This window comes from Rhinoderma darwinii, unplaced genomic scaffold (assembly GCF_050947455.1).
Source record: "Rhinoderma darwinii isolate aRhiDar2 unplaced genomic scaffold, aRhiDar2.hap1 Scaffold_658, whole genome shotgun sequence".
Lineage (NCBI taxonomy): Eukaryota > Metazoa > Chordata > Amphibia > Anura > Rhinodermatidae > Rhinoderma > Rhinoderma darwinii.
In genome coordinates this window covers 75,265-101,270 of record NW_027464214.1, presented here as the reverse complement: position 1 = coordinate 101,270, position 26,006 = coordinate 75,265, and the positions used below count along the sequence as shown (strand labels likewise).

Genomic DNA, 26,006 nt, shown 5'->3' with positions numbered 1-26,006 from the left:
TGCCATCTTGATATGGAATGCCCAACGGCACGGTGATCGCTCCCAAAAACGTCGGAGAGGACTCCACGAAAGACCGAACCCCCGGCCCAGACCAGGCAATAAACCTGATCTGAGCCAAAAGGCCGAGAAGCGATAACCCGAGCGGCCCTTGCCTTGCCCGAGCCTGTCCCATACTGCTGTTCACCCCTTGCAGCGATTCAGCCTACTCCTAGGCAATTCCATGGGGCCCTGCAGGCTCACACACATTTACAGCTACTAAGCGGGAGGTGAATAAAGGCCGGAGAGGAAGCCAGACAGGATTTGCTTCTTTTGCTTGCACCACAATGCAGTGCTGAAAGAGGAGGAATCTACATAAAAACGCCTTCCTGGCAACGCCCAAATGCCCTCCTGCCATGCAGATAAACACTGGCAGCGGCAGCAAGTGCATGCCCACAGCCACCCCTTGTTCCTTCACACCTTGTATCAGCTTTAATCCAGTCCTGTGCTGCCTGCTGAGCAGCACTGAACAACACTGCCTGGGCCCAGGCTTTTATCTCTGAGGCAGGCCCCATTATGATGTCAGAAAGCTGGCTCTGGAATCCTGAGGGCTCCACTATGACACGTGCAAAGTTCCGTCTGAACTTTATATAAGACTGTGAGGCTCAGTCAGTCACTCAGTGTTGCCTGAGAGGGCAACACTGCAACAGCCGGCCGCCAGGCTGTCTTTTTTTTGCACATTTATTTGCCTCCAGGAGGCCACAAGAGGGAGACAAGGGACTGCAAAATGGAAAATAGGCATCCACCAACTTTACAGACAACTTCTCTTTGCTCCTACAACCTCCATCCTTGCACAGTTTGTTATTCTTCCAGGTAACATAGTAACAAATCCAAATTGCTGCTCTCTTTGTAGGCAAGCAAGGGTTTGTTGCAACTGCAATTCTTACTTCTTCTTGAAATGTAGGGACGACAGTACATTCCATCACATCCACCTAGTGTACACAGGTAGGTCCATTGTGGCGGGTAGGCGGCTGGCTGCTTTAATGGCTGTTTGCTGTTCCCCTACTCCACTCCACTCCACTATTTGACTGTGGTGCTGCATCAATCAGTGGCTGGCTCAGGTGCAGCTCTTTAACTTACCTAGGAGGGAGGGAGGGAGGGAGGGCGGAGAGAAGACAAGGAAGGTGAATGAGCTGTTCCAATGTGAAATGCCGGAAACACAGAAACACAGAAGACACACACACACACACACACAACAAGAGGTGGCAATGTATTCATTAATTGCATTTAATAAATGAGCTCATTATCACACATGACTGTACAAATGCATTGTCCAACAGGTGTTGAAATAATGGGATTAAAAGGGGAGATCCCTTCAGAAAGACAGAAACAATGGCAAAGAGAAAAAACACTTTTGGAATCTGATTTTAGTCAACACATAAGGGAAGGGTGCACCGGTCCTGGAAATACTGCAATACCAGGTCAATGCGTGGAGTGGACAGAGCAAGCTCTATTTCCATCTCCCTGTTCTAAAAATCCATTTAATATATGGTCCCCAGATAGGGGACGTATCAGATATTAAACTGATAAGAACAGATTTTTTGATTGAAAATTGCTTTATTGACAATCAATCGTCATCATACAAACATTACTGCGACGCAGCGCAAGCCATGAAGCAGCAAATAATAAATAATAACAGTCGTCAAACATAACATTACAGTATAATACACAGTACAGGCTAGCCTATGCTATACATTACACCACATGCTACACTAACATTCTTGCATTCACTAACGCCAAACAACAAAGCATTACAGACAAGTGATGGGATAGGGGAGTGGGTAGGAGGGGATAGGGAAGGGGGAAATCACAGGCCCGAAGCTTTATTGAAAGACAACACACAAGAAGGGAGAGTGGGGGGAAGGGGAGTATCAGTCCTCTTCCTCATCGACGTCCGGGCTGTCCCAGGTGGAATAGTCTCTGAGCAGGCTGTGGATCAGCCTGCGGCAGTCCTGGACGGACACACTCTCTCTCCGCAAAATCAGACGGTTCCTGGCAAACCATATAGCGTCCTTAAAGCAGTTCATAAGGCGCCAGGCTTCCTGGATTGCTCCATCCGTGGTATTCCCAGGAAATAGTCCATAAAGTACCGAGCGGTACGACAGTCTGTTCCTGGGTACTGAGTCCTTGAGTTCATGTTCCAAGGCTTTCAACAGACCCTGTGCAAAGGGGCACTGCCAGAAAATGTGCAAAGATGTTTCCTCCGTGAAGGGGCACCTGGGGCAGTACCGGGTCTTGCACAGGTTGCGGGCATGCATGAATGACCTAAGAGGCAGTCCTCCCTGGATGGCCATCCATGAAATGTCCTTGTGCCCGTTGGTCAACCTGCCAGATGACACGTTAGTCCAAACAGTCTCCAACGTGTCGGCATGAAGCCCTGGAACAGACTCCAGTGAGTCCTTTGCTCTGATGTGCTTGTGGATCGTCTTAGGTTTCCACAAGTCGGGCTTAAGACCCTCCAGTTGATGCTCCCTCACAAACCGGACGACATCTCCGTAGAACCAGGGAGCGTGCCAGTTGTAAGGGAAGGAGCTGTCCCACTTGTCCCAGCCAAAACCTCGCCAGAGGGGAAGGAGGAAGTAGCGGGACATGGCCTTGCCCGCAGAGCCGTTTGCTGTCCTCAGAGTCCTACGAACACAGTCACATACAAAAGCGATCCGCAGCAGAGTGGGAATGTCGGGTATACCCTTCCCACCTTTGCGGGGCTCCTTGTACATAACAGTCCGCTTTACTCTGTCCATTTTCGAGCCCCAGATGAAGCGAAACACAGTCCTGGTAATGGCCCTCGAGACGGTGGCAAGAGGGGGCCATGCCTGTGCAGTGTATTGTAGCACAGGCAAGACTTCGTTACGCAGGACCATTGCTTTGCCCTCAATAGTGAGTTGTCTGAGGCTCCACAGTCCGATCCTTTGGTTGACTTTGGCCAAGCGTTCTTCCCACGACTTTAGGGCTGCACCTTCCTTACCGAACCAGACTCCCAGAATTTTGATGAAGTCCGGCTTGATAGTAAACGGGAAGGAGGCAGGAGAAGGCAGGTACCACTTTCCGAAGAGCATGGCTTCCGACTTCCCGCAGTTGACTTTTGCCCCTGAAGCGCGTCCGAACTCCTCACAGGTCTGGACGAGTGCAGTCACCGAACTCTGGTCAGCGCAGAAGACGGTCACGTCGTCCATGTACAGCGAGCATTTGACCTCGAAGTGTCCTGGACCTGGTGCGGTGATCCCTCTGATCTCTCCATTCTGCCGGATAGCCTCTGCGAAGAGCTCTATAACACAAACAAAAAGGAGAGGTGAAAGAGGACAGCCTTGTCTAACCCCCGACGATACAGGAAAGGGGTCAGTCTTCCAGCCGTTCACCAGCACCGAGCTGTAAATGTCGCAATACATCAGGTTAACATACAAACAGAACAACCTGCCAAGCCGCAGCCTACGCAGAGCCTTACCCATGAATTCGTGAGAGACCCGGTCAAAAGCCTTCTCCTGATCCAGACTGACCAGGGCCGCGTGTGTACGGCGGCTTTGCATGTAATGCACCGTGTCCCTCACCAGGGCAAGACTGTCGGCCACCCTACGGCCAGGAATGCCGCAGGTTTGGTCCGATCCGATGATCTGTCCGATGACAACCTTCAGTCTGTTGGCCAATACTTTGGCGAGGATCTTGTAGTCCACGTTCAGGAGAGAGATGGGACGCCAGTTTTTCAGGTCACATCTCTCCCCCTTCCGCTTATACAAGATCGTGATCATGCCTTCTCTCAAGGACGGTGGCATTCTACCCTCCACCACCATCTCCTCATAGAGCTCCAGCAGGTCCGGACTGATCAAGTCCCCCAGCGCTACATAGAGCTCTGCTGGGAGACCATCACTGCCCGGGGTCCTGCCGGGTCTGAAGGATTTAGCGGCAGAGAGCAGTTCCTCCACCGTCAGGGGTACATCCATAGCCTCCGTACCTGCAGGATCAAGATGATTAGTGATACCTGACAGGAATTTATCGGCGGCTTCGGGGTCAGTGGTTTTCCGGGAGTAGAGGCTTTGGTAGTAGTCTGTGACGACTCCCATCACCTCCTTCTTCCCAGAATGCATGTTTCCGGTCTCATCTCGAAGTTCCTTCAGGGGCGTGTGGCCGGCATGGAGTTTCCTGAAAAAGAACGAGTTACATTTCTCACCCTTCTCCAGGTTCTCCACCTTGGAACGAAAGACAATTCGCTTGGATTCCTCCTCAAAGTGCCTTTTCAGGCCCTTTTTGGCTTCCTCCAGCTCCTTCCTGACGTCCCAGCCGCATTGAAGGAGGTCTTGAAGGGATCGCAGCTGACGCTGCATCTCTCTGAAGTCTCTCTTCCTCTCACACGCCTGTTGACGACTTTTTGCCTGAAAGAAACAACGAAATTCAACTTTAACATATTCCCACCAGTCACAGGTTTTGTCAAAGAAAACTTTATCATTCCTCCAAACAATATAGGCGTCTCTAAGTTCCGCCAGTACCTCCTCTCTTTCCAGCAGGGCACAATTCAGCTTCCAGGAGCCAGGGCCGGGAGGAAAACCGTGGCCGATGGCACCCTGGAAGAGAATGGCCCTGTGGTCAGAGAAGAAGCAGGGGACCATGGAGTGCCCATGCTGCTTGACTGCCCGGGAGGTGAACACAAAGTCAATCCGAGAACGAAGTGAGCCATCGGGTCGGCTCCATGAATAGTTCACAGAGCCAATCCCCATGGAGCCCACAACGTCCTGCAAGGATGCTTCGGTTACCATCTCGATAAGCAGTTTGGAACTGACATCCAGTTTGATTGAAGTGCCGGAACTTCGTCCATCCTCTTCGATGGGGCAGTTGAAGTCCCCGGCCATCACCACTGCCCTAGTGGTGGCGAGCTGGGTCCGCAGGGTCTGGAATAGTTCCAGGCGCTCAGCCTTCATAGGGGGAGCGTACACGTTGATGAGCCTAATCGGCTCTCCTGCCCAGGAACCGTCTACGACCAACAAGCGGCCGCAGGCGAGCTCCTGGACAGAGTCAACAGTAAATACGCTTCCCCTAATCAGGATGGCAACCCCTGCAGACTTACAGTCGCCCCCACCAGACCAGTAGGACGGGCCATGGGTCCACTGCCTGGCCAGATGATGGTATGACCTGGAAGAGGGGAGAGTACATTCCTGCAGCATAAATACATCACTCGACTGCTTGGAAAGAAAAGTTAGCACCATCTGACATCTAGTCCTATCTCTAACACTCCTCACATTGAGGCTAAAGATGTTAAGTTTAGCAGCCATGGGGGAGAATAAAGAAGGTTAGTGCAAACGATACACCTTAGTTACCAGTCCGGTCGGGCGGATCCTCCTCTCCTGGCGGGTCCGAAAGATCCAGCAGGCCCTCTGACAAAAATTGTTCCAGGATTGTAGCCACCTGGATGTCTGTTGTGAAGTCGATGACCTCAGGTTCAGACACGAGTTCCTCCACCATCTGCTCCATTTCCTCCTGCTGCGCAAGGGAATCTTCGCAGATTTCCACGACTTGTCGCTTTGAGGACTCAGCAGCTGGGCTGTCCCTCACCTTTCTCTTCCTCTGGATGGCACCTGAGGAGACAAGAGGGGGAAAATCCTCCAGGGAGAGGACTCCAGCAGCTGGAGGGGAAGATGTTAGTGCTGCTGGAGCTGGGGAGAAGGGAGGCTGGGTTGGGAGAGGTGCAGGTGACAGGACCACTGAGATGGGTGGGTAGGAGAAGGTGAGAGCCTCAGTGGGGGTGACAGGGGTTGGGGACGGGGGGGTGGGGAGGGCCGGGCGAGGGAGGGTGGGAAGGGTAGGGCGAGGGAGGGCCGGGAGACGGGGGGGAGGGACTGTCGTCTTCTTACCATCCTTCTTATTCCCGGTCTTCTGCGCCGCTGGAGCTCTGGCTGGGGCGGGGTTCCCTCTGGCCGGAGCTTTCGCCGCTACAGTTGCCCAGGATCGATCCCTCTTCGGGCAGTCCTTGTAGGAGTGGGCTGCTTGTCCGCAGAGGTTGCACATTGTCCGTTTCGGGCAGTCTTTGGTCTCGTGTCCTGTTACCCGGCAGTTCTTGCAGGCGTCCTCCTTGCAGTCCTTCACCGAATGACCCTTCTTGCTGCATCTCCTGCAGATCTGCGGCATGTCCGGGTAGTAGATGAGGCCGTAGGAGTTGCCCAGCGAGAATGACTGGGGCAGGTGTTGGAGGCCGTCTTCCGCGCTGGAATCCTTGTTCAGTCGGACGATTACCGACCACTTGCCAGTCCAGAAGCCGAGTCCGTTCAGGATGTGGGTGGGTTCCCTCACCACTGTGCAGAACCGCTTCAGGAGCGTGGTGATGTCTTTGCCGGGGGTGTGTGGGTTCCGCATTGAGACCGTCACCCGCCTTTCCTCTCTTTGGACAGGGCAGTTGCCCACAAAGCGAGAGAAAGGGGATTCAGGCCTCGCCGCTTTCACCATCTCCCAGTACCTTCTGCAGATGTTGATCGAAGCGAAGGTCACGAAGAACATCCCGGTCATGAAGGCCTGGATGCTGATGGTCTCCGGCTTAGCGAAGCCCTGGTCCAGGAGCATCTTCTGGCAGAACACTTCTTCCGTCATGTCCGGCACTCTCCCGTCCACCTCCTTCAGCTTCAGGGCCACCGTCTGCTTCATCCAGGGCTCCAGGGTTGGAGCAGCCTGGTTCGGCTTCCTGGTGGCCTGTTGGCTTGAGGAGGCTTCAGGAGGAGATGTCCTGGCCTGGGCCGGCTCACCTGGTCCATCAGCCTTCTTCTTCTGGGTGGCAGGGTTGCTGGTTGAGGCCATGGCTTCTTCCAGCTGTTCCTGTCGCTTGGGGAGGATCTTCGATAGCTCTTTCCCGAAGGGGGCGGAGCTATGCAAATCTTCTCCTTGCTGGCCGAGGTTCTTCCACGAAATTTCTTCCGCAGCGGTTCCTCGTCGAGCTTCTTCTGCGGCCGAGCTTCTTCAAAGATCCCCTTCAGCAGCGGCTCTTCTCCGAAGGTCTCTGTCGCAGTTCTCCTTCTTCTTCCCGGCAGCGATCTCCCGGAGCTTCTTCCCCGATGGCGGCTTCTCCCTTCTGGATCGTCGTCTTCGCTGGTTCTTCTCCGCAGTTCGTCGCCGGCTTCGTCTGGAACGCTCTTGGATCGCTAAGCTAGTGTTTATAGCCCCCAGTGGTTCTCCGAGCTATCTATCCTTACAAGGACTGATAAGAACAGATACTACACTTGATCTTAGCCAAAAGGCCGAGAAGCGATAACCCGAGCGGCCCTTGCCTTGCCCGAGCCTGTCCCATACTGCTGTTCACCCCTTGCAGCGATTCAGCCTACTCCTAGGCAATTCCATGGGGCCCTGCAGGCTCACACACATTTACAGCTACTAAGCGGGAGGTGAATAAAGGCCGGAGAGGAAGCCAGACAGGATTTGCTTCTTTTGCTTGCACCACAATGCAGTGCTGAAAGAGGAGGAATCTACATAAAAACGCCTTCCTGGCAACGCCCAAATGCCCTCCTGCCATGCAGATAAACACTGGCAGCGGCAGCAAGTGCATGCCCACAGCCACCCCTTGTTCCTTCACACCTTGTATCAGCTTTAATCCAGTCCTGTGCTGCCTGCTGAGCAGCACTGAACAACACTGCCTGGGCCCAGGCTTTTATCTCTGAGGCAGGCCCCATTATGATGTCAGAAAGCTGGCTCTGGAATCCTGAGGGCTCCACTATGACACGTGCAAAGTTCCGTCTGAACTTTATATAAGACTGTGAGGCTCAGTCAGTCACTCAGTGTTGCCTGAGAGGGCAACACTGCAACAGCCGGCCGCCAGGCTGTCTTTTTTTTGCACATTTATTTGCCTCCAGGAGGCCACAAGAGGGAGACAAGGGACTGCAAAATGGAAAATAGGCATCCACCAACTTTACAGACAACTTCTCTTTGCTCCTACAACCTCCATCCTTGCACAGTTTGTTATTCTTCCAGGTAACATAGTAACAAATCCAAATTGCTGCTCTCTTTGTAGGCAAGCAAGGGTTTGTTGCAACTGCAATTCTTACTTCTTCTTGAAATGTAGGGACGACAGTACATTCCATCACATCCACCTAGTGTACACAGGTAGGTCCATTGTGGCGGGTAGGCGGCTGGCTGCTTTAATGGCTGTTTGCTGTTCCCCTACTCCACTCCACTCCACTATTTGACTGTGGTGCTGCATCAATCAGTGGCTGGCTCAGGTGCAGCTCTTTAACTTACCTAGGAGGGAGGGAGGGAGGGAGGGCGGAGAGAAGACAAGGAAGGTGAATGAGCTGTTCCAATGTGAAATGCCGGAAACACAGAAACACAGAAGACACACACACACACACACACAACAAGAGGTGGCAATGTATTCATTAATTGCATTTAATAAATGAGCTCATTATCACACATGACTGTACAAATGCATTGTCCAACAGGTGTTGAAATAATGGGATTAAAAGGGGAGATCCCTTCAGAAAGACAGAAACAATGGCAAAGAGAAAAAACACTTTTGGAATCTGATTTTAGTCAACACATAAGGGAAGGGTGCACCGGTCCTGGAAATACTGCAATACCAGGTCAATGCGTGGAGTGGACAGAGCAAGCTCTATTTCCATCTCCCTGTTCTAAAAATCCATTTAATATATGGTCCCCAGATAGGGGACGTATCAGATATTAAACTGATAAGAACAGATAAGGTTTCAACAAAGTTTTTTATTGGCAAAAATATTATATTTTACAGACTTTTTTTTAAAATTGAAACCACAAGATAAAATCAATGGCATAATACATAAATATTCATACATTTAAATGAATACAAAAGTAATAATAATAAGACCAGTAATACAGATGTTATAATAAAAGTACAGAACAATAGCAGGATAAAATTTATACAGGGCATAAAAGACATAAAAGAATAAAACCATTTTTATTTACAATGTTATGGTATTCCACATTTGCAAACACCACATGGATGTTGCTTCTTTTACCCCTAGCTGCTTTTTGTCCCTAAGATAATAAATGTACATTTCACTTAGGGCATATTTGACACAATTTTTAACATCAATAAAATCATGTTTAAAAAGCAGAATGTTCCTAACCTTCCAGATGGCATTCTTAAAACAGTTTAAAATGATCCAACAGACCATTTGCTGTTTAAAACTTGGGCAGTTAAAAAGACCATAAAACACGTATTCAAATTTAAGATCTTTAAGACCGCAGGCCCATTTCAACAATGGGCCTACCTTCCTCCAAACCTCCTGTGCATATGGGCAGTTCCAAAACAGGTGCATTACCGTCTCGTCGTCACCACACCTGTCTCTCGGGCACTTGGCTCTCGCCACCAGTCCTCGCCTATGCTGGAATTCACGGGTAGGGAGGCACTGGTGAACGATTGCCCAGGCAAGGTCCTTGTGCACATTTGCCATAAATTTCCCGAAAACGTTCCGCCACACCACCTTGGACCTTGCCTGTGAGAAATTTGAAACTGCCAGTGTATCCTCCTGCCGCCTACAGGAGAGTGACACTTTTTTCTGGTCCCCCAATATGTCAGGCTCCAATTCTTGGAGACCTAGGAGCCTGACAGTTTTTTCGAGCACCGCATATTGTTTTGGGGGACACAGAAGCACAGGAGAATTCAAAGGGACACGAAACCATCGTTTAAAAATCATGCCCGTAGCGTACTTTAAAAAGTAGCTAAAAATACCATCAGAATTATACATTTTAAAACAGAAGCAAAAGTATTTAATGTAAAAGAAGTTAAAAAGGTTAGGAACATCTCTCCCGCCATTGTCCTTACATCTGTACATAAAATCACGTTTTAGTTTTTCCATTTTGGAACCCCATAAAAACATAAAACAGATCCTGGTCACTTTTTTAATATATAAAATTGTTGGAGGGAAAACCATAGCTACATAAAGCATTATGGGTAATAAAACAGATTTAATTATTAAAACTTTTCCCTCCATGGTGAGATTTCTCAAATTCCACATTAAAACCTTTTTTTCCATTTTGGCAATTACTGAATCCCAATTGGGTCTCCCATCGTTTTCTTGATTAAAAACAATTCCTAAAATTTTTATCTGATCCTGCTGCATGTTAACTCCTGGTGTCACAGAGGAATCCCATACACCAGTATAAAAACAGTCACATTTATCAACGTTTAATTTAAAACCAGAGGCTTCACAAAAAAAGCCGGTGTTCCTCAATGCCCTTCTCATAGAAGCGGCGTCTGGGCATAGGATGGTGGCGTCATCCATATAGCCTAGGATTTTTACCTGGTTCCCCCTTCCTCCAGGTATGGGCACGCCTCTGATGACTTTATCATCTCTTATTAGGGTGAACAGAGGTTCAATGGCACAAATAAAAAGGAGCGGAGACAACGGGCACCCCTGTTTCACCCCTGATAAAAGAGGAACACCTTTAGTTAAAAATCCGTTGATAGAAATTTGGCTAAAACAGGATCGATATAAAAGCTTAATACGTGTTAAAATAATTTCAGGAACAGCCATCTTTTTAAGAACCATAAAAAGATATTCATGGGAGACCCGGTCAAAAGCCTTCTCGAAATCTAAGGATAAAATAGCAAGGCTTTGACCCCTTTCTTTAAAATACCAAATGATGTCACGTAAAATATTCAGGGACTCAGTAATTGACCTCCCAGGTACCCCACATACCTGGTTTGGATGGATTAATTTATGAATAAAAGGTTTAAAACGGATTGTTATTAGTTTAGCTAAAATTTTACAATCAACGTTTAAAAGAGTAATAGGGCGCCAGTTTTTTAACTGGTCCTTCTCACCTTTTTTAAAAATTAAGGACACAATCCCCCTCCTCCAGGAAGGGGGCAGCTCTTCAGTAATAAAAACTTCCTTATACAATAAAAACATGTCATTCTTTAAAATTTCCCAAAAAGCATGATAAAATTCGATGGGCAGACCATCTTCCCCAGGAGCTTTCCCATTAGAAAAACTTTTAAAAGCAAATAAAAGTTCCTCCAAGGTAATATTACGGGATAAAACTTCCTGGTCTAAAATATCTAGCTTGGCATCAAGGGAATTAAGAACATGTTCTAAAAAGGAAGGATCAATATTTTTCTTGTTAAAAAGAGATTGGTAGAAATTAAAAGCAGAATTTAAAATGCCGACCATAGTGGTTTCTCCTTCAAGGTTTAAAATGACATCTCGTTTATCCATTACCTTTTTGAAGAAGAACCGGGAACACTTCTCGCCATCCTCGAGGTACTTTACATGTGAATTAAAAATTATTTGTTTCCCTTTCTCTTCTATGGCATGTTTTATTTCAGCTTTAAGATTTAAAATATCATCATCAACATCCATACCAATCTCCTTCAATTTAAAAAGTACATGTAAACGTTTATTAAGAACATAAAACCATTGTTTTTTCTCTTTTGCTTTCTTCTTACCTGCTCGAATAAAAAAAGCTCTGATTTTGGGTTTAATGCCCTCCCACCAGTGTAGCATAGGCTGACTGGGCGCTCTATGGGACTGCCAACACTGGTAGGTCCGCACAAACTCCTCTTTAATGATGGGGTCCTCCAGGAGTGTGGTGTTTAGTCTCCAGGGACCCCTACAAGCTTTTTGCTCTCCCTCTAGCTCCAGGTGCACCGAAAGGAGCTTGTGATCAGATAAAATATTTGTTAAAAGCAAACATTTTTTGGGAATAAAACTATTAGAAGTGAAAATAAAATCAATTCTGGAGCTCACTCTTCCATTGGACCAGGTGGGGCCTGGGTCCGCAGGCAAGAGTTCCCTCCAGCAATCTTTCAATTTAAAATCACCAATAAAATTCTTGAGCAGGTAAGAAGTACGGTCAATTTTTCGATTAAAATCCCCACCCTGCCGGTGTTCTCCATCACGTACACAGTTAAAATCACCACCCACCAGCAGGGGGGTAGACCCAACACAAAACAATGGTAAAATCTCTAATAGTTCTGCCCTCTCCTGTTTGGTAGGAGGGGCATAAACGTTTAAAACACGAATTAAAATTCCATTAAAAAGCAAATGTATTAAAATAGCTCTGCCGGGCATGATTTCAGTCACTGTTTGGATGGAGATAAAACGACCTCGGCAGAGCAATCCAACCCCCGCAGAGCGACAGTCATTTCCACCAGACCAGACTGAGGGGCCTAGTTTCCAGTCCATCTTTAAATCTTGATATTCCAAGTCATTAGGGATTCCACATTCTTGAAGCAGGCAAAGGTCAAAGTCCACAGTCTCTAAAAATGAAAATAAAGCAGTCCTGCGGACAGGGCTCTTTAGGGACCTCACATTTAGTGAGGCGACTTTGATAGGAACCAACATAGTCTTAGTTGAGGTCAGAGTCCGAACCAGAAGAGTCGTACTCGGAGATCAGCTGCGAGTCTGGACCCCCTTTTTGAGGGGTCAATAAATCTTGGATGTTGGTAGGGTCAGAGCCAGATACGTGGGCGGCTCCAACCCCCACACTGCTCTCATCCGAACTCCGATAGGCAGCTTTCCTCCGAACTCCGGACTCCTCTTCCTCTCGCTGTCTCTTTGCAGAATGGCTCCTATCCATCTCCTCGAAGTCGCTCTCACCCATCTCTGGCCCCTGGCTGAAGATATCGCTGATGTCCTTACTGGGCAGCTGCACAGGGGCCTGTGAGGTCCCATCACTCTTGGCAACCTTTGCCTGCTTACGGGGAGCCTTCATCGCAAGCCCCTCCACAACCGCAGTGGAGGAACTTTGCTCCGACCCCCCCGTTGACCGGTAATGGTCAAAACGAGGCTCCAATCCAGCATATTTTAGGGTTTTCTTAATGGAGCCCTCGTCTGACACAGAGTGTCTCCGCTCCATGCCCACACTCTTGGGACAGGCGTCAGGTCCTACTGCAGAACCTACGGAGCCACGACGCCTGTCGCTAACCACTGCCTCAACAGGGTCCACTGCAGGCGGAGCAGAGGACCTGTTTGCAGAGGTGCCGGTCAACTTATGTCCAGCAGAGTCAGAATTCCTCCTGCTCTGCCTGGACCCGGTGGAATCCCTATGGCCGTCCCTCGAGGCTGACATCGGTGGGCCCCCCGATGGAGCTGTGAAGGACTTTGGCCTGGACCCCTCAGTCGTCAATGCTCGTTTTGGGGCATTACCAGCGGCGTCTGCACATGTTGCAAACTGCCGCTCTGGCCCTGGTCTGGGTGGCCCAGATTTCGCTCTGCGGGGGCAATCTTTAAAAGCATGCCCAGTCATGCCGCACAGATTGCACAACACCTCGGAACTGCATTTTGCCGCCACGTGTCCAACCTGGCCACACCTGTTACACTGCACCACATGGGGCCGGTCACAATGTTCTCTGGTGTGGCCATATCTCAAGCAGTTCCGGCAGGCTATTGGCATCTGGGGGTAAAATAAGAATCCTCGATTCTTCCCAATGGCAAAGTTCTGGGGTGGGTGATGTAAGCCTCCAATGCCATTGGGATCCTGGCGGAACTTCACCCAATATTTCCTTTTGCCGTTCCAGAAGCTCTGGGTGTTCAAGATTTTGTGTGAGAAGCGGACCTCCCTGCAGTAACGACTGAGGAAGGTTTCAATGTCACACTCTGAGACAAATGGACTGAACATGCACATCACGAGCGGGACTTCTTCCTCCCCGTAGAGGAATAAAAAGTTCAGTCCATTTAGCCGCTCCTCACTCTGGTCCGCATCAGACAATCTTTTGTGCATGTTGTCGCAACATGCCGCGGCCGTAAAGGATATGGTGTACCGACCGCGGCTTTCCTGGTCATTGAGACACAGGATGTCCGCCCGCTTGAGCCCCAGGAAGTCCAGCAGAATCACCTCCACAATGAAGCGAAGGTTCTTCCGCTGGCGATGGCCTTCTTCCACCTCGATGCGGACGGACTGGCGCAACCGGGTGTCCCCGGATGCAAATCCAAATGTAAATGGCATTTTCAGTGCCTGGGGGCTAAGCCTGTCCCTTATAGCAGCAAGGGCTCAGATTCCACAATTAAGTGGAACCCTCCCCCAAGGCCAAGGATTAGGGTACCCCAGACACCTACGAAGCCCGATAAACGCCCTCGGAACGCTCTTAGAAAAACGCCTCAAGGCCGGTTGACCTCTTGGGTAAGGCGCGATCGCAACTCGTTGTCCGGGGGCTAAGCCCACTCCCCAAATAGCAGCAAGGGGGTGAAGTCTCTCTGTGAAAAGAGACGATCCCCCAAGGCCAAGGAGCAGGGTACCCCGGACACCTCCCAACAAAACCAGATGCAGAAATACTACACCTGATCTTGCCAAAAGGCCGAGAAGCGATAACCCGAGCGGCCCTTGCCTTGCCCGAGCCTGTCCCATACTGCTGTTCACCCCTTGCAGCGATTCAGCCTACTCCTAGGCAATTCCATGGGGCCCTGCAGGCTCACACACATTTACAGCTACTAAGCGGGAGGTGAATAAAGGCCGGAGAGGAAGCCAGACAGGATTTGCTTCTTTTGCTTGCACCACAATGCAGTGCTGAAAGAGGAGGAATCTACATAAAAACGCCTTCCTGGCAACGCCCAAATGCCCTCCTGCCATGCAGATAAACACTGGCAGCGGCAGCAAGTGCATGCCCACAGCCACCCCTTGTTCCTTCACACCTTGTATCAGCTTTAATCCAGTCCTGTGCTGCCTGCTGAGCAGCACTGAACAACACTGCCTGGGCCCAGGCTTTTATCTCTGAGGCAGGCCCCATTATGATGTCAGAAAGCTGGCTCTGGAATCCTGAGGGCTCCACTATGACACGTGCAAAGTTCCGTCTGAACTTTATATAAGACTGTGAGGCTCAGTCAGTCACTCAGTGTTGCCTGAGAGGGCAACACTGCAACAGCCGGCCGCCAGGCTGTCTTTTTTTTGCACATTTATTTGCCTCCAGGAGGCCACAAGAGGGAGACAAGGGACTGCAAAATGGAAAATAGGCATCCACCAACTTTACAGACAACTTCTCTTTGCTCCTACAACCTCCATCCTTGCACAGTTTGTTATTCTTCCAGGTAACATAGTAACAAATCCAAATTGCTGCTCTCTTTGTAGGCAAGCAAGGGTTTGTTGCAACTGCAATTCTTACTTCTTCTTGAAATGTAGGGACGACAGTACATTCCATCACATCCACCTAGTGTACACAGGTAGGTCCATTGTGGCGGGTAGGCGGCTGGCTGCTTTAATGGCTGTTTGCTGTTCCCCTACTCCACTCCACTCCACTATTTGACTGTGGTGCTGCATCAATCAGTGGCTGGCTCAGGTGCAGCTCTTTAACTTACCTAGGAGGGAGGGAGGGAGGGAGGGCGGAGAGAAGACAAGGAAGGTGAATGAGCTGTTCCAATGTGAAATGCCGGAAACACAGAAACACAGAAGACACACACACACACACACACAACAAGAGGTGGCAATGTATTCATTAATTGCATTTAATAAATGAGCTCATTATCACACATGACTGTACAAATGCATTGTCCAACAGGTGTTGAAATAATGGGATTAAAAGGGGAGATCCCTTCAGAAAGACAGAAACAATGGCAAAGAGAAAAAACACTTTTGGAATCTGATTTTAGTCAACACATAAGGGAAGGGTGCACCGGTCCTGGAAATACTGCAATACCAGGTCAATGCGTGGAGTGGACAGAGCAAGCTCTATTTCCATCTCCCTGTTCTAAAAATCCATTTAATATATGGTCCCCAGATAGGGGACGTATCAGATATTAAACTGATAAGAACAGATACTACACTTGATCTTAGCCAAAAGGCCGAGAAGCGATAACCCGAGCGGCCCTTGCCTTGCCCGAGCCTGTCCCATACTGCTGTTCACCCCTTGCAGCGATTCAGCCTACTCCTAGGCAATTCCATGGGGCCCTGCAGGCTCACACACATTTACAGCTACTAAGCGGGAGGTGAATAAAGGCCGGAGAGGAAGCCAGACAGGATTTGCTTCTTTTGCTTGCACCACAATGCAGTGCTGAAAGAGGAGGAATCTACATAAAAACGCCTTCCTGGCAACGCCCAAATGCCCTCCTGCCATGCAGATAAACACTGGCAGCGGCAGCAAGTGCATGCCCACAGCCACCCCTTGTTCCTTCACACCTTGTATCAGCTTTAATCCAGTCCTGTGCTGCCTGCTGAGCAGCACTGAACAACACTGCCTGGGCCCAGGCTTTTATCTCTGAGGCAGGCCCCATTATGATGTCAGAAAGCTGGCTCTGGAATCCTGAGGGCTCCACTATGACACGTGCAAAGTTCCGTCTGAACTTTATATAAGACTGTGAGGCTCAGTCAGTCACTCAGTGTTGCCTGAGAGGGCAACACTGCAACAGCCGGCCGCCAGGCTGTCTTTTTTTTGCACATTTATTTGCCTCCAGGAGGCCACAAGAGGGAGACAAGGGACTGCAAAATGGAAAATAGGCATCCACCAACTTTACAGACAACTTCTCTTTGCTCCTACAACCTCCATCCTTGCACAGTTTGTTATTCTTCCAGGTAACATAGTAACAAATCCAAATTGCTGCTCTCTTTGTAGGCAAGCAAGGGTTTGTTGCAACTGCAATTCTTACTTCTTCTTGAAATGTAGGGACGACAGTACATTCCATCACATCCACCTAGTGTACACAGGTAGGTCCATTGTGGCGGGTAGGCGGCTGGCTGCTTTAATGGCTGTTTGCTGTTCCCCTACTCCACTCCACTCCACTATTTGACTGTGGTGCTGCATCAATCAGTGGCTGGCTCAGGTGCAGCTCTTTAACTTACCTAGGAGGGAGGGAGGGAGGGAGGGCGGAGAGAAGACAAGGAAGGTGAATGAGCTGTTCCAATGTGAAATGCCGGAAACACAGAAACACAGAAGACACACACACACACACACACAACAAGAGGTGGCAATGTATTCATTAATTGCATTTAATAAATGAGCTCATTATCACACATGACTGTACAAATGCATTGTCCAACAGGTGTTGAAATAATGGGATTAAAAGGGGAGATCCCTTCAGAAAGACAGAAACAATGGCAAAGAGAAAAAACACTTTTGGAATCTGATTTTAGTCAACACATAAGGGAAGGGTGCACCGGTCCTGGAAATACTGCAATACCAGGTCAATGCGTGGAGTGGACAGAGCAAGCTCTATTTCCATCTCCCTGTTCTAAAAATCCATTTAATATATGGTCCCCAGATAGGGGACGTATCAGATATTAAACTGATAAGAACAGATACTACACTTGATCTTAGCCAAAAGGCCGAGAAGCGATAACCCGAGCGGCCCTTGCCTTGCCCGAGCCTGTCCCATACTGCTGTTCACCCCTTGCAGCGATTCAGCCTACTCCTAGGCAATTCCATGGGGCCCTGCAGGCTCACACACATTTACAGCTACTAAGCGGGAGGTGAATAAAGGCCGGAGAGGAAGCCAGACAGGATTTGCTTCTTTTGCTTGCACCACAATGCAGTGCTGAAAGAGGAGGAATCTACATAAAAACGCCTTCCTGGCAACGCCCAAATGCCCTCCTGCCATGCAGATAAACACTGGCAGCGGCAGCAAGTGCATGCCCACAGCCACCCCTTGTTCCTTCACACCTTGTATCAGCTTTAATCCAGTCCTGTGCTGCCTGCTGAGCAGCACTGAACAACACTGCCTGGGCCCAGGCTTTTATCTCTGAGGCAGGCCCCATTATGATGTCAGAAAGCTGGCTCTGGAATCCTGAGGGCTCCACTATGACACGTGCAAAGTTCCGTCTGAACTTTATATAAGACTGTGAGGCTCAGTCAGTCACTCAGTGTTGCCTGAGAGGGCAACACTGCAACAGCCGGCCGCCAGGCTGTCTTTTTTTTGCACATTTATTTGCCTCCAGGAGGCCACAAGAGGGAGACAAGGGACTGCAAAATGGAAAATAGGCATCCACCAACTTTACAGACAACTTCTCTTTGCTCCTACAACCTCCATCCTTGCACAGTTTGTTATTCTTCCAGGTAACATAGTAACAAATCCAAATTGCTGCTCTCTTTGTAGGCAAGCAAGGGTTTGTTGCAACTGCAATTCTTACTTCTTCTTGAAATGTAGGGACGACAGTACATTCCATCACATCCACCTAGTGTACACAGGTAGGTCCATTGTGGCGGGTAGGCGGCTGGCTGCTTTAATGGCTGTTTGCTGTTCCCCTACTCCACTCCACTCCACTATTTGACTGTGGTGCTGCATCAATCAGTGGCTGGCTCAGGTGCAGCTCTTTAACTTACCTAGGAGGGAGGGAGGGAGGGAGGGCGGAGAGAAGACAAGGAAGGTGAATGAGCTGTTCCAATGTGAAATGCCGGAAACACAGAAACACAGAAGACACACACACACACACACACACACACACAACAAGAGGTGGCAATGTATTCATTAATTGCATTTAATAAATGAGCTCATTATCACACATGACTGTACAAATGCATTGTCCAACAGGTGTTGAAATAATGGGATTAAAAGGGGAGATCCCTTCAGAAAGACAGAAACAATGGCAAAGAGAAAAAACACTTTTGGAATCTGATTTTAGTCAACACATAAGGGAAGGGTGCACCGGTCCTGGAAATACTGCAATACCAGGTCAATGCGTGGAGTGGACAGAGCAAGCTCTATTTCCATCTCCCTGTTCTAAAAATCCATTTAATATATGGTCCCCAGATAGGGGACGTATCAGATATTAAACTGATAAGAACAGATTTTTTTTTTTTTTTTTTTTTTTTTTTTTTTTTTTTTTTTTTTTTTATTAAACCATTCAGGTTTTTTTGAATAAAACCGAGAACTGTAGTTGTTCAAACCACCTCTCTATTTTTCAAAAAATCTCATCACTCTGGTTCATTATTTTATTTTTCCATCAAATACAAGATAAGTCAAACAAAATTCCTCAAACTAAATACCGCCATTTTAACATTCGCCATATCCCTTCCGCATCCATACCTTTTTCTAGATCCCATTTATAATAAAAATACAACTTAGCCAATACCATACTAACCACATCCTCAATCTCAAATACTTCTCTTTTATACACATTCAAATTCCTCATATTCCACAATACCTCTTTCACACAAGTCAAAAAAATCCACAACACTCTATCCTTTTCACTACCCAAACTACACAAACCAAACAAGACAATTTCATACGTCAAACTCTTCAAACCAGTCAATTCTTCGCACAACCCACTCAACTTTTTCCAAACATCCTTTGCATGCTTACACGACCAAAACACATGACTCACATCCTCATCATCCCCACAACCTTCTCTCGGACACCTTTCAGATGCAACCAAACCTCTTCTTTTCTGAACACTCCTTACAGGCAACACTCCATGTACCGACATCCATAACAAATCTTTCTGCTTATTTGACACATCATACGTAACAATCTTCTTCCACACAGACCTAGACTCCATTGAATTCAAACCATTTACAGAACACATCACATTATTCATACACATACTTCTCACAACATTCTTTTCACTCAAAAAACTCTCCATTCTTACATCCTCTAGCTGGAACTTTTTAATAAATTTTTCAACATACAAATACCACCCTGTGCACTGAAAAGCAATTGGTTTACATAAATTACGTTTTTCCCACCTTAGACGCTGAATCACCGTTCCAGCTAAATATTTCGACATTCTGGAAGCCTTGGATTCTTTAAATAAAAGCTCTACAAAAAAACGTACACAATTAATTCCGATGAAAATCTCCAAATTTGGGAAATCCAAGCCTCCATTACGTCTGCTTTTCATTAGAATTTCTCTCTTTGCCTTCTCAATCCCGCTCCCCCATAAAAAAAGGAACAAAACTCTATTCACTTTTTTTAACATAGCTACAGCAGGAGGAAAAACCAGAGCAACATATAAAATCATAGGAAGAATAATACTTTTGACAATTAAAACCTTCCCCGAAAAAGAAAGATCCCTCATTCTCCACATTTCCAACTTTCTCACAATCCTACCACCTAACTCATCCCAACTTTCTCTCCCTTTCAGCTCATCATCAAACACAATACCCAAAATTTTCACACCATTCACCTGTTCCATATCAGAATCACTCACCCGCTCATTACTGAAAAAAATTTTAAATTTGCTCTTACCCCAATTTATTTTAAAAGCAGACGCAATACAAAACATATTTACGATCAACTTCACTCTGGACATATCATACACTGAATCACACAATACGCAAATATCATCCATATATCCCAAAGCTTTCACACGCTTTCCATCACACCCGGGCACCACCAAACCTTTCACAACCTTATCATTTCTAATCATTTGCAACAATGGTTCAATCGCACAAATAAATAGGATGGGAGACAACGGACAACCCTGTCGCACACCAGACATAATATTAAACGTTTCTGAAAAAAAACCATTCACCTGCACACAGCTCTTTGCATTCGCGTATAAATTCTTCAACAAACTCACAAACTGAACCGGAAAACCCATTCTCTCTAACACTTTGAACAAAAACACATGCGCCACACGATCAAACGCTTTCTCAAAATCTAACGCACAGACAATCACCTTCTTATTCCGACCCTTACAATCCTCAAGCATGTCCCGCACCAACGCCACGTTTTCATGCAATTTCCTTTTCGGTACCGCACATACCTGATCCTCATCAATCACACACCCAATCACATCTCTCATACGATTCGCAATCAGCTTGGCAAAAATTTTATAATCCGTATTAAGCAAAGTAATTGGTCGCCAGTTTTCTAACCGTCTCTTATCTCCTTTTTTATGCAACAAAACTACCATACCCTTCTTCATCACATCACACATATTAGTCCCAGAAAACAACACTCTCATAACTTCTATAACATCCTTCCCAATTATGTCCCAATATTTCCCATAGAAATCAGCTGGTATTCCATCGATCCCTGGAGACTTATTTTTAGCCATACTTCCCACCACATCCTTTACTTCACCATCCATAATCTCACCAAGCAAAAACGCACATTCACTTTCAGGAACAAAATTACACACAATATCCAAAAACTCCTCATCATCGCCCAAATCACATTTCTTCACATCATACAGTTTTTTATAAAAATCAGACACCACATCAATCACATCCTTACCGAACACCTCTTTATCATCCTTATCCAATAATACATTCATTCCACTTTTTCCACCACACATTTTTTTAAAGAAAAATCTAGTGCACTTCTCGTGATTATCTCTAACCTCCACCTTAGACCTAAATATAATTTCTTTCCCTTTCTCTCGGAACCACTCCTTAATATCTTTTTTTGTTTTTTCCAAATCGTGTCTTACATCCATACCCAAATTTTTACATTGTTGAAGGAACGTCATCCGCATATTAAAGCGTGAATATTCTAATCTTTTCCTTCTCGCTCTTCTATACCCTATCTGTCTAAAAAACCCACCAATCTTTTTTTTCACCCATACCCACCATTCACACACATTAGAGAAAGAACTTTTCTTCCTAACCCAAAACCCATATTTTTTCCCAAACCTAGTTTTTTCCCTTTTATCACTCAGAAAACTAACATTCATCTTCCATACCCCTCTACCATAAAAGAAATTATTTATAACAAAAACCCCCAACAAACACTCGTGATCTGAAAACCACACTCTCTCCTGCGCATAATCTACACATTCCATTGCAGAGGTAGAAAAAAAGAAAAAGTCCAGACGAGAATCCGTTCTTCCGTCATCGGCATGATAGGTAAATGGACCTGGTTTCCTGGTGACAGCGTCCTGCAAAGCAAAGTCCTGCAAAATTTTATTCCACAAAACTCCGGTAGCGTCCACATTAGACTCTGTGGATCCAGCTCGGGCCTGCTTCTCCAGGATACAGTTAATGTCACCGACAATAATAACAGGAACTTTACCGTGTAGAAAAAATTTTAAAGTATCAAAAAGTGCCAACCTATCAGATTTCACAGCATGGCCATAGATATTGATAAGCCTAAACTGCCACCCCTTGTAGGATAGTAACACGCAGACACATCTTCCTTCCTGAATGATTTGAGTCTGTTTGATGACAAACTCATTATTTTTAAAGAGAATACCAATTCCATCGTTCCTATTTGTGGAAGAAAAGGACCAAATTGCTTCCCCAAACTTCCATTCTTCTTTACTAGGATTTTTTGACAAACCACATTCTTGTACACAAACAATGTCACTGCCCTTAGAGGCCAAAAAGTCCAGGACTGCAGCACGCTTGTGAGCAGAGGAGAACACCCGTACATTTTGAGAGACAATCTTTAATCTCAAAGACATGCGGGCATAGTATGGTTAGTGCAAAGGAAAGCCATGAGATAACCAGAACATATCACGTCCCAGGGAAATACATAGCTCTTTCCAGATTTGCCACATTGACTTCACTGAGGAAACCTTCCCCAGGAGAGCTGGGTACTTCTGAGGCCACCTCAGATGACTTAGGGCTAGAACTAGAGTCACTGTCCAGCAATGAGAAGGGATTTGCATGAGCAGAATCTTCCAATAAGCCTATCTTCAGTCTCTTCACCGCCTTTCCAGACTTCCCCCTTTTTGAGACCACTTTATGAAAAATTTCAGCACTAGTGGCACTAGGCATCCTGGCCTCCTTCTCGTCCTCCTCCGATATTGACCACTCCACTTTAGCTGAGTCTTCCATTTTTGACTCTGGGCTAGAAAAAGACAAAATTTGCATACTTGCACCATCATCAGGGGAAGCACACCCAATAGGTGGCGCTGTGTCTTCACCTTCCATAGGCATAACCCCAGGTGTTTCATCAACACTTTGCTCTGCAGGAGGGACCACACCCAACTCCATGCTGTTAGTATGTGAGGTTAGAACCTCTCCTAATCCAGCTTTCCCAGGGTCCTGAGAAGCAGGCACAGAAACACTGCCAGCTGGCTCTGAAATTGCATCAGAAGTGGCAGCAAGGGAACTTGTTGTTCTCACCTGTCTGCCCCATGTTCTTCTCTCTTGCCCTAAAAAGGGAAACACCTTTGGACATTTCCTACAAGTATGACCCGGCAAACCACAAATGTCACACCTGGATGGGGAAATACATGTACTAGCCTCATGTCCTGTTTCTTTGCAATTCCTGCATACTTTGCCTTTGCATGCATCTTTGGTATGCCCGTAGGAAAAACATGATCTGCAAAAACATGGCATATCTTGGTAATAAAGATATCCCTTATTACCACCAATTGAAAAATTTGCAGGAGGATTCATCACTCCTCCAATACAGCTGGAGTCAGGTTTCAGCCTGACCCAGTACTTAATATCACCATTGAAAACTCCCCATAGGTTCTTCTGCTCCACACCTCCTCTAACATGGGTACAGTAGTGAGCTAAGAAGGCCCTGACCAGCCTTCTATCCAGAAATGGGTTATACATGTGGATGGTAATACATTTCTCCACTGCTGAAAAAAGAGGTTGCACTTCAATAGATTTTAAAGCCTCATGCATGTGTTTCTCCTTGAGCAACTGAAAAACATTTAGACAGTAGGCGGCCTCAAAAAAGGATACGTCATACGTAGCAATATTGCTGAAAGCTTGGATACAGAATACCTCTACCAATGTGACTCCAGCCAGGTCCAGAAGGATGTTCTCAATGATGTGCCCAGTATCCACTTCTTCTCTCCTCTGCTCATTCACCACAAAACGAATTGTATTCCGCACAGCTGCCATCTTGATGAGGAATGCCCAACGGCACGATGATCGCTCCCAAAAACGTCGGAGAGGACTCCACGAAAGACCGAACCCCCGGCCCAGACCAGGCAATAAACCTGATCTGAGCCAAAAGGCCGAGAAGCGATAACCCGAGCGGCCCTTGCCTTGCCCGAGCCTGTCCCATACTGCTGTTCACCCCTTGCAGCGATTCAGCCTACTCCTAGGCAATTCCATGGGGCCCTGCAGGCTCACACACATTTACAGCTACTAAGCGGGAGGTGAATAAAGGCCGGAGAGGAAGCCAGACAGGATTTGCTTCTTTTGCTTGCACCACAATGCAGTGCTGAAAGAGGAGGAATCTACATAAAAACGCCTTCCTGGCAACGCCCAAATGCCCTCCTGCCATGCAGATAAACACTGGCAGCGGCAGCAAGTGCATGCCCACAGCCACCCCTTGTTCCTTCACACCTTGTATCAGCTTTAATCCAGTCCTGTGCTGCCTGCTGAGCAGCACTGAACAACACTGCCTGGGCCCAGGCTTTTATCTCTGAGGCAGGCCCCATTATGATGTCAGAAAGCTGGCTCTGGAATCCTGAGGGCTCCACTATGACACGTGCAAAGTTCCGTCTGAACTTTATATAAGACTGTGAGGCTCAGTCAGTCACTCAGTGTTGCCTGAGAGGGCAACACTGCAACAGCCGGCCGCCAGGCTGTCTTTTTTTTGCACATTTATTTGCCTCCAGGAGGCCACAAGAGGGAGACAAGGGACTGCAAAATGGAAAATAGGCATCCACCAACTTTACAGACAACTTCTCTTTGCTCCTACAACCTCCATCCTTGCACAGTTTGTTATTCTTCCAGGTAACATAGTAACAAATCCAAATTGCTGCTCTCTTTGTAGGCAAGCAAGGGTTTGTTGCAACTGCAATTCTTACTTCTTCTTGAAATGTAGGGACGACAGTACATTCCATCACATCCACCTAGTGTACACAGGTAGGTCCATTGTGGCGGGTAGGCGGCTGGCTGCTTTAATGGCTGTTTGCTGTTCCCCTACTCCACTCCACTCCACTATTTGACTGTGGTGCTGCATCAATCAGTGGCTGGCTCAGGTGCAGCTCTTTAACTTACCTAGGAGGGAGGGAGGGAGGGAGGGCGGAGAGAAGACAAGGAAGGTGAATGAGCTGTTCCAATGTGAAATGCCGGAAACACAGAAACACAGAAGACACACACACACACACACACAACAAGAGGTGGCAATGTATTCATTAATTGCATTTAATAAATGAGCTCATTATCACACATGACTGTACAAATGCATTGTCCAACAGGTGTTGAAATAATGGGATTAAAAGGGGAGATCCCTTCAGAAAGACAGAAACAATGGCAAAGAGAAAAAACACTTTTGGAATCTGATTTTAGTCAACACATAAGGGAAGGGTGCACCGGTCCTGGAAATACTGCAATACCAGGTCAATGCGTGGAGTGGACAGAGCAAGCTCTATTTCCATCTCCCTGTTCTAAAAATCCATTTAATATATGGTCCCCAGATAGGGGACGTATCAGATATTAAACTGATAAGAACAGATACTACACTTGATCTTAGCCAAAAGGCCGAGAAGCGATAACCCGAGCGGCCCTTGCCTTGCCCGAGCCTGTCCCATACTGCTGTTCACCCCTTGCAGCGATTCAGCCTACTCCTAGGCAATTCCATGGGGCCCTGCAGGCTCACACACATTTACAGCTACTAAGCGGGAGGTGAATAAAGGCCGGAGAGGAAGCCAGACAGGATTTGCTTCTTTTGCTTGCACCACAATGCAGTGCTGAAAGAGGAGGAATCTACATAAAAACGCCTTCCTGGCAACGCCCAAATGCCCTCCTGCCATGCAGATAAACACTGGCAGCGGCAGCAAGTGCATGCCCACAGCCACCCCTTGTTCCTTCACACCTTGTATCAGCTTTAATCCAGTCCTGTGCTGCCTGCTGAGCAGCACTGAACAACACTGCCTGGGCCCAGGCTTTTATCTCTGAGGCAGGCCCCATTATGATGTCAGAAAGCTGGCTCTGGAATCCTGAGGGCTCCACTATGACACGTGCAAAGTTCCGTCTGAACTTTATATAAGACTGTGAGGCTCAGTCAGTCACTCAGTGTTGCCTGAGAGGGCAACACTGCAACAGCCGGCCGCCAGGCTGTCTTTTTTTTGCACATTTATTTGCCTCCAGGAGGCCACAAGAGGGAGACAAGGGACTGCAAAATGGAAAATAGGCATCCACCAACTTTACAGACAACTTCTCTTTGCTCCTACAACCTCCATCCTTGCACAGTTTGTTATTCTTCCAGGTAACATAGTAACAAATCCAAATTGCTGCTCTCTTT

At 47.3% G+C, this 26,006-nt stretch overlaps 5 non-coding genes and 2 pseudogenes across 5 annotated transcripts; all 7 read right to left on the bottom strand.

The window, feature by feature from the left end:
* Positions 1-1,420: 1,420 nt before the first annotated feature.
* On the bottom strand, positions 1,421-1,608 carry LOC142728029 (U2 spliceosomal RNA). The gene has a single exon (XR_012877436.1). It is a non-coding gene; the product is annotated as a U2 spliceosomal RNA (small nuclear RNA).
* Positions 1,609-7,154: 5,546 nt separating this feature from the next.
* Positions 7,155-7,256, bottom strand: LOC142727976 (U2 spliceosomal RNA; annotated as a pseudogene).
* Positions 7,257-8,542: 1,286 nt separating this feature from the next.
* LOC142727960 (U2 spliceosomal RNA) lies at positions 8,543-8,734 on the bottom strand. The gene has a single exon (XR_012877385.1). It is a non-coding gene; the product is annotated as a U2 spliceosomal RNA (small nuclear RNA).
* Positions 8,735-15,573: 6,839 nt separating this feature from the next.
* Positions 15,574-15,764, bottom strand: LOC142727999 (U2 spliceosomal RNA). Its single transcript, XR_012877409.1, has one exon. It is a non-coding gene; the product is annotated as a U2 spliceosomal RNA (small nuclear RNA).
* Positions 15,765-17,050: 1,286 nt separating this feature from the next.
* On the bottom strand, positions 17,051-17,241 carry LOC142727998 (U2 spliceosomal RNA). The gene has a single exon (XR_012877408.1). It is a non-coding gene; the product is annotated as a U2 spliceosomal RNA (small nuclear RNA).
* Positions 17,242-18,535: 1,294 nt separating this feature from the next.
* LOC142727971 (U2 spliceosomal RNA) lies at positions 18,536-18,706 on the bottom strand (annotated as a pseudogene).
* A 6,358-nt stretch (positions 18,707-25,064) lies between these two features.
* On the bottom strand, positions 25,065-25,255 carry LOC142727997 (U2 spliceosomal RNA). Its single transcript, XR_012877407.1, has one exon. It is a non-coding gene; the product is annotated as a U2 spliceosomal RNA (small nuclear RNA).
* Between the last annotated feature and the right edge of the window lie 751 nt (positions 25,256-26,006).